Raw genomic sequence first — 8037 nt, 5'->3', positions numbered from 1 at the left:
TTGGGGATGCTGATACGTCTCCAACGTATCCATAATTTCTGATGTTCCATGCTTGTTTTATGACAATACCTACATGTTTTGTTCATGATACGTCTTTGACGTATCGATAATTTCTTATGCTCCATGCCACATTATTGATGATATCTACATGTTTTATGCACACTTTATGTCATATTCGTGCATTTTCTGGAACTAACCTATTAACAAGATGCCGAAGTGCCGGTTCTCGTTTTACGCTATTTTTGGTTTCGAAATCCTAGTAACGAAATATTCTCGGAATCGGACGAAATCAAGACCCGGGTTCCTATTTTCACCGGAAGCATCCAGAACACACGAGAAGGACCGGAGGGGGCACTGGGCCCCTAGACCATAGGCCGGCGCGGCCCAGGCCCTGGTCGCGCCGCCCTATAGTGTCGTCGCCCCTTCAGCCCTCCTGCGCCGCCTCTTCGCCTATTTAAAGCCTCCGTCGCGAAAACCCTGATACAAAGGACGAAACCCACAGAAACCTTCCAGAGCCGCCGCCATCGCGAAGCCAAGATCTGGGGGACAGGAGTCTCTGTTCCGGCACCCTGCCGGAGCGGGGAAGTGCCCCCGGAAGGCTTCTCCATCGACACCGCTGCCATCTCCACTGCCATCTTCATCACCGCTGCTGCTCCCATGAGGAGGGAGTAGTTCTCCATCGAGGCTCGGGGCTGTACCGGTAGCTATGTGGTTCATCTCTCTCCTATGTGCTTCAATACAATAATCTCATGAGCTGCCTTACATGATTGAGATTCATATGATGATGCTTGTAATCTAGATGTCATAGTGCTAGTCAAGTGAGTTTTACTTATGTGATCTCCGGAGACTCCTTGTCCCACGTGTGTAAAGGTGACATGTGTGCACCGTGTGGGTCTCTTAGGCTATATTTCACAGAATACTTATTCACTGTTATGAAGAGCATAGTGAAGTGCTTATTTATATCTCTTTATGATTGCAATGTGTTTTGTATCACAATTTATCTATGTGCTACTCTAGCAATGTTATTAAAGTAGTTTTATTCCTCCTGCACGGTGTAATGGTGACAGTGTGTGCATCCGTGTTAGTACTTGGTGTATGCTATGATTATGATCTCTTCTAGATTATGAATGTCGTCGCGGTGAACAGACAGATGCCATAGGATGGCTTAGATTGGGGCCGAATGGACGCTAGAGGATTCGGGGGAGGGTTCGCGATTAGATGGGAAGAACTTCCGGATGCTTTCCTCAAGAACACAACCAAAGGCCGGTAAACAAGAAGAGAGACAAGAGGAAGAACTCTTTACTAGATCGCTAGCTTCATTGATCTCAACGTGGTTACAAGTTCTATTCGCTGATCTCTCTGTGGTCTCGCGCCTGTAAGAGGCAGTACCCCCTCTCCTTATATAGGGGAGAGGGTGGCTTACATTGGAAGAAACCCTAATGGCATCTTTGACTGGACAAACTACTTTACAAAGCTACTTTACAAAGCTACTTTAATCATAGGTGACGTCGGAGTCCTCTTTAATCAGAAATGCTGATGTCCTCCGGCTTCTTTCAGCGTCACCTCTCTCTTTGGCGCCAGGGCTCTGATTAAAGTCACTTTGCTTAGCTCATCCTTGTCTTCTTGCTCTGAGGAGAATCTTTGACCAGTCCTGCCGACAGGCCCTCCCTTCCGGTGTCTTCTTTACCGGGCTCCGGCATACCCCTTTGGGGATACCGGCCTAGCCTCACTTATCCTAAGTTCCTACCTTGCTTCCGGTAAGAACATTAAACCGGTATCTTGACGGCTCAACCATCCGGTTTGGCATGCCTTTGGCATACCGGGGGTTATCCCCCCAACATTAGTCCCCGAAGCTGGTACAGTCTGGAGGATTCTATCCCACAGACTATGCCAGGTTTCCGAGTTTTTTAGGATACCGGTTTAATCCCTTAGGCTTAAGCTTGGTTCCGGCACCTTTTACTCTTCTTCATTTTCCTCTCTTCACAAGGCACGTTCCGGCACCTTTTTTCTCCGGTACCATTCGCATTTATTTCTTCCTCGGCGAAGTCGAGAATATTTTGGGCCCCGCGCCTGTCAGTGACATGCGCACTGTGACTGTCGCGCCAGTGTCAGTTGTCACTTCGCTTCGACTCCCGCGCGCCCATTTAATGCACCACTGCGGATCCCACTAGCCGCCTTGGATCCCGTGTGCGCCTCCGTGTGGCCTCCTCTTTTCTCGCGTGTACCTCTTTGCCACGTGGCGGCCCGTGGCGCGAACCGTCGCGGCCCGCGAGGCGAACCGCCGCGGCCCAGCGGTATTCAGCCCATCCTCTCTCTCCTTTATAAGCACAACTGCTCCTTCTTCTTCCTCTTCTTCGCATTCCTCATCCTTCGCGCACAGTGCTCCTCTCCTTTGTGCTTCCGCCGCTCTCCGTCCGCCGGAGCTGGAACTCACGCCGTGCTTCCGCCGGACCTCGCTGTGCGGGAATCTCTAGCAGCAGCTCCACCGCGCCCGCTGCATTCTCGCTCCTTCGCGAGCTTCTCCGCCTCGCCGTCGACGGTGCCCGTCGGCGACCGCAGGTCCGCTCCACCACCGGTGAACACCTTCCTCAGCGACTGCGCCGCTCAAGGTTGGTACCAATCTTGCTTTGCTCGCTATTTGCTTGCTTTTCAGATCTTGGGTCTACGGTGTTCTTATTTCCTCTTTTTCTTTGGTTTTCTTCTTACTCGTAGATCTTCACGCGGGGTCCAAGTGTGGGATTTCTGTTTTTTCTCCTTCCCATCCAATGTCTGACGAGGAATCTTCCTCCGCTCTTCTTCTTCCCTTTCTGTTAGACACTGTGATCAATCACCCGGTGAATCCACCGCTCCAGATCCGATGGAGACCGATTCCGGCAACCAGCAGGGATCCGGTAGCCATCAAGAATCCGGTGGCCATCTAGAATCCGGTAGCTTTAGCCAAGCTTCCGGTAGCCAAGAAGCGAGTAGCTCTGGCCGAGCCTCTAGCAGCTCTAGCCAATCTTCCGGCGCAGAGCCTTCCCCAATCACCCGCAGAGCCTGGATGGGCTCCAATGTCACTGAATATGAGATCGATTGGTTGTACCGGTCCCGCAGGATTCCGGCAGGAGTCACTTGCCGGATTCCTGATGACGAAATTGAACCGGACCCCGAGCCCGACGAATATGTTGTTTTTCTTGCTCACTTTGAGCGTGGCTTCGGCCTTCCTGCCTCCCCTTTTGTCCGGGAGTTTCTAGATTTCTATAAACTCCAACCTCACCACCTTCCTGGCAACGCCATCTTTTACCTTTCTTGTTATGCCACCTTCATGGAGGCCTATATCGGCATTCGTCCCACCCGTGAGACTTTTGCCCGCTTCTTTGCTCTTCGGATTAATTCCGTTCAGGGCTTAGATATCCCCAAACCTAAACCTCCCGTGCAATGCGGGTCTTGCATAATCGGCTCCCGGCAAGGGAGCCCCTTTTTTAAGTTTTCCGGCCTCGAATCTTGCCGGTTGTGGCAAGGGACTTTCTTTTACGTGAAGAACAACGGCGCCGCGGATCTTATTGATCTGCCTCTTTTTGATCCGGCGCCGCCCACAAAGGCCAATTGGGGCTACAATCCGAAGGAGTCTCACAACGAGACTAACCGGATTATACGCTTCATGAAGCAGCGGATGAAGGACACCAACATCTGCTCTGACGATATCGTCCGCACCTTCGTCTCTCGCCGGGTGCTTCCTTTGAAGCGCCGTGCGCATAGGATGAGCGAGATGTATGGCCCTGGCGATCCTACCAAGATCACAGGCCATCCCCTTAGCAAGAAAGACGTTGTCCTCAAGGCTAAGCAGATTTGCCAAACTGCTATGCCATTTAACTGGGAATGGGGCCTCCTTCCCTTCAGCACTACTAACCCTCCGACCCAAGAAGTAAGGGATTATGCAATTAGGGTTGTTTTTGCCGGTAACTTTCTGCTCTTGTTAACCCTCTTTTTTCATGTTTTTAGGCCAAGGACCGCTTCCCCCTCATTGAAGCAGAGCGGCGAGGAGCTTGCCGGAAGCGCGCCCTTGACTCCTTCGACCCAGATCCCTACGTCTTTTGGACGGATCTGAAGATGGGCAAGACTCCGGCTGCGCGTCTCGGCCGGTCTCCGCCAAAGCCAACCGGGTCCTCAGATGACCTGACCATGCTTGAGGTAATTTCTTTTCCGGTTTCTTTTACCTTTCCATTATTGCCTTCCTGCGAATTGCTTCTTAGCCACATTCACTTCATAGATCCACGAGCACGTGCCGCCCCTGCGCGCCGAGGCGGGCTCTGAGTTTGTGGACAAACTCATGGCCCATGGCCAAAAGAACAAACAGCCGGCATCTGATGCCGGTTCCAGCCAGGCCCCTCCCTCCAAGCGCTTCCGGACTGAGCCCTTGGGGGAGAAGCAAGTGGGCCTGCGCCGCTACGGGCGCAAGCAGATGCCAACTGCTTCCGGGTAAGTCTTTCATCTTCTGGCTTGCCTCTTTTTGCCAAGTTCTTTTTCCGGTTGCTTTTTTCCAACCATCTTTCTTTCTTTTTCTCAGCCCCGCGCTCAAGCTTGGCTCAAGGCCATCGGGCTCTGAAGGTTCCGCAAGGACTTCAACCCCTCCTCCTCGCTCAAGCCCGGCACCATCTGGTGCCGGCAACACCTCTGCCTCCCTTTCGGGGGGCACAACAATTTCGGGGCGTGCGGCCCCTTCATCATCAGATCACCGCACGGAGGAGGATCTTTCCTTCCTCCCAGAGAACCAGGATACCGGCACCAGCAACATCGGTGCCGGAGAAGAAGAAGCTGCCGGGCGGGCGGAGCCTCCGGCTCCTCCCGTCCCCGAAAAGACAACAACTTCCGCGCCGGAAGGTTCCAATCCGGGTGATGCGCCTAGCGCTCCCCCTTCCCCACGAACTATCCTCATGCCGCCGCCAGGTGCTCCTCGCGCCAAGCCTTCCGGGGCCGCTCCTACCGCGCCGCCGCCCAAGACCTCCAAGCTTATCAAGGGGAAGGCGACGGCCTCTAGCGCCCCTTCTGTCGGCCAGCAGCCTCTGGTGCTGCATGTCTCCAAGGCCGCCAGGGATACCGCCACGAAGGCCACCGGTCTTCTTGGCCGTATTACTGAGTTCCAACGCCAAGGCCGGGACTCGGGGCATCTCCTGTCCCTACGCCCAAAAGTGGAACGCCGCGGACATGACTCCGGCGACCCGCGGTCCGGGTAAGGACAGGCTGCCGGCACCCGACCTGTCGGGGACCGGTCTTCCGAGGAGCACTTCATGCGGCTCCGCAGCGCCGTGAAGGAGCTCGACAGCGCGTGGTACGATGCCACGAACAACCTGATGGTACGTTTTTCTAACTTTTCTCAACCGTTACCGGTTTCCCTGCTTCTGGATTAGTTCTATCGTTTCTTTAGTTTCATGCCGGTTTCTCTCTTGTCTATCTTCCCAGTCCCCGAGTTTTGTGGTGAGAGCGCAGCTTTTAGCACAAAACTTAAATTTGAAAACTTAGCATAAAACCGGCACTGCCAGCCCCCGAGTTTTGTGTTAAGAACTCTGTTCTTGTCGCAAAACTTTACCTTAGAAACGCGTGAAACCGGCACTGCCAGTCCCCGAGTTTCGGGTTAAGAACTTTGTTCATAGCGCAAAACTTTATTTTAGAAACGCGCGAAACCGGCACTGCCAGTCCCCGAGTTTCGGGTTAAGAGCTTTGTTCTTAGCGCAAAACTTAACTAAGCTCTTTTTTCTTGAACAGCTCACGGCTGACGCTCGGAAGGCCCTCTTTGAGGAGCTCTTATGGGAGCATCGGGAGCTCGCTGAGGCACACGATAAGTGCCAAGGTAAGTTCTTGTTCTACCGGCATCTTTCTTACCGGAAACCTTTTTTCCTCCTAACATTCGCAATTTCTGCTTAACAGTGATCCCGGAAGCTTCCATTAACGCTCTCAAGGAGCAGCTCGCCACCGCTCAACGTATAACTTTTCCCCTTTCTCCTGTTAACTTGATTTTCTTCTCATGTTTACTAGCATAATCTTGTTAACATCTTCTTTTCCGGGTTGCAGGGGAGAAGGACCAGCTCATCCGGCAACATCGGGGAGGAGCTGAGCGCCTACAAGACCAGCCACCAGGAGCTCAAGTCCCAGCTCATTCAGCTGGGGCTTGACCATGCCAAGGCCCTCAAAGCCGCTGAAGCTGATGCAGCGGCCAAGATGGACGAGGCTCTGGAGGATGCCGGCAATGCCACCGTGGTGTTGCGAGCTGAGCTGGAGGAGCTGGCCAAGGCCCGGAAAGGTGCCGAGGAGAAAGCCGCGCGGCTGGAGGAGGAGCACAAAGAGTCAACCAGCTAATCCTGCAAACTGATGCACTTGCCTACCGTGAGTCCTTTTCTTTTATATACTTTGACTACTGCACACGAGCCTTTTTTCCTCCGTTCCCATTTTCTTTTCGCTATCTTTTCTTCCGGTCTCTTTTTCTTCCGGATTCCTTTTCTTCCGGATTCTTTTCCTTAGCCTTTTTCTTTCTCTGCACAGGCCTCTTTCCGGATTCTCAGCAGTACGCTGTCAAGAAGGTTGACGCGCGCCGCACTGCCCAGGGCCAAGCGAAGGCGCGGAAACCGATCTGGACCCGATTCTCACCGCGAAGCGGCAGGATCGTGCGTACCATATCGCGGAGTACGCCGAAATGCGCACCTTCATCCCTCCCCCTCCTGACGTCAAAGATTATCTTGATGAGGAGGAGGATGAAGCCGAGGAGGAGCCTCTAGATGATGCTGGTACTGGCGACGCTCCTCCGGAAGCCCCTGCTGCCTGATTACCTGTCTTACAATTTACCTTGCCGTGCTGTTTGGCCCTGCGTGGCTTAAAACAATGTTTTGTTAAATTCTGCCCCGGTATGCCGGGGCTTATGATGTAAAACTTTAAGTCTGCTTGTGGTTGCCGTACAACATTTTATGCCGGTAAGTTATACCGGTAGCTAATTATCTTAAGTTTGCCTTAGCATTTTTGCGTTTGGTTCTGCTTTTATCCTGCACTGCAAAGATTTCCAAATTGTTTCTGCATCCAATTCGATGCACACTTGGTTCTTTTGCCTTGGCTCTGCCTGCCTTCTTTGGGCGTTCTTTGGCGTATGATCACAAGGTTCTTTCACCAAACAAGCATTTTCTTGAACTTAGAAATAACTTCGAAACTTTGCAAAAAACCGGATTAACCGGGGTTAGTTAAATTTTCCGGATTGTTCTTTCCTGCTCTCCCTCTCCGCAGTTCATGTGCTTATCCCCTACCGGTTTATCTTGCTTGCCATGAAGCCGGGTTGCGGACAGCGGCAGAGTCGAAGACTCCGGTAGGATTTAGCACACTACTAAACCGGAAAGAAAAAACATTCAATAAGCAACCGGTAAACTGAAAAAATAGACAAGTTACATGCAATCTTATTGGGGCAGTCCCCGAGATTCATTCAATGTTCCGGCATCTTTTATTCATAGCATATAAGGTACAAAAAGGAACTTCTTACACCACAACTTCAAGTGTAGAAAGGACGCAACAGAGCTACGTTCCATGGACGCTTGCTCTCCTCTCCGGACCTGTCCGCCTTTCCTTTCTTCCACTCCTGTGCATCGATCAAGTAGTATGCATCATTGTGAAGCACCTTGCTTACAATGAAGGGACCTTTCCATGGTGGCAAGAGCTTATGCCGGCCTTCAGTGCGCTGCACTAGGCGAAGCACAAGATCTCCTTCCCGGAAAACTCTTGGATTAACTTTCCGGTCATGATAGCGTCTGAGGTTCTGCTGGTAAATGGCTGTTCTTGCCAAAGCCAGCTCTCTTGCTTCTTATAGCAAGTCCACATCATTTTCTCTGGCCTCTTTGACCTCTTGCTCAGTATAGAGTGATGACCCACAAGTATAGGGGATCGCAACAGTCTTCGAGGGAAGTATTACCCAATTTATTGATTCGACACAAGGGGAGACAAAGAATACTTGGAAGCCTTAACAACGGAGTTGTCAATTCAGTTGCACCTGGAAACAGACTTGCTCGCAAGAGTTTATCGGTAGTA

Source organism: Lolium rigidum, chromosome 3 (assembly GCF_022539505.1).
Source record: "Lolium rigidum isolate FL_2022 chromosome 3, APGP_CSIRO_Lrig_0.1, whole genome shotgun sequence".
NCBI classification, from domain to species: Eukaryota; Viridiplantae; Streptophyta; class Magnoliopsida; order Poales; family Poaceae; genus Lolium; species Lolium rigidum.
This window is presented reverse-complemented; position numbering follows the sequence as displayed.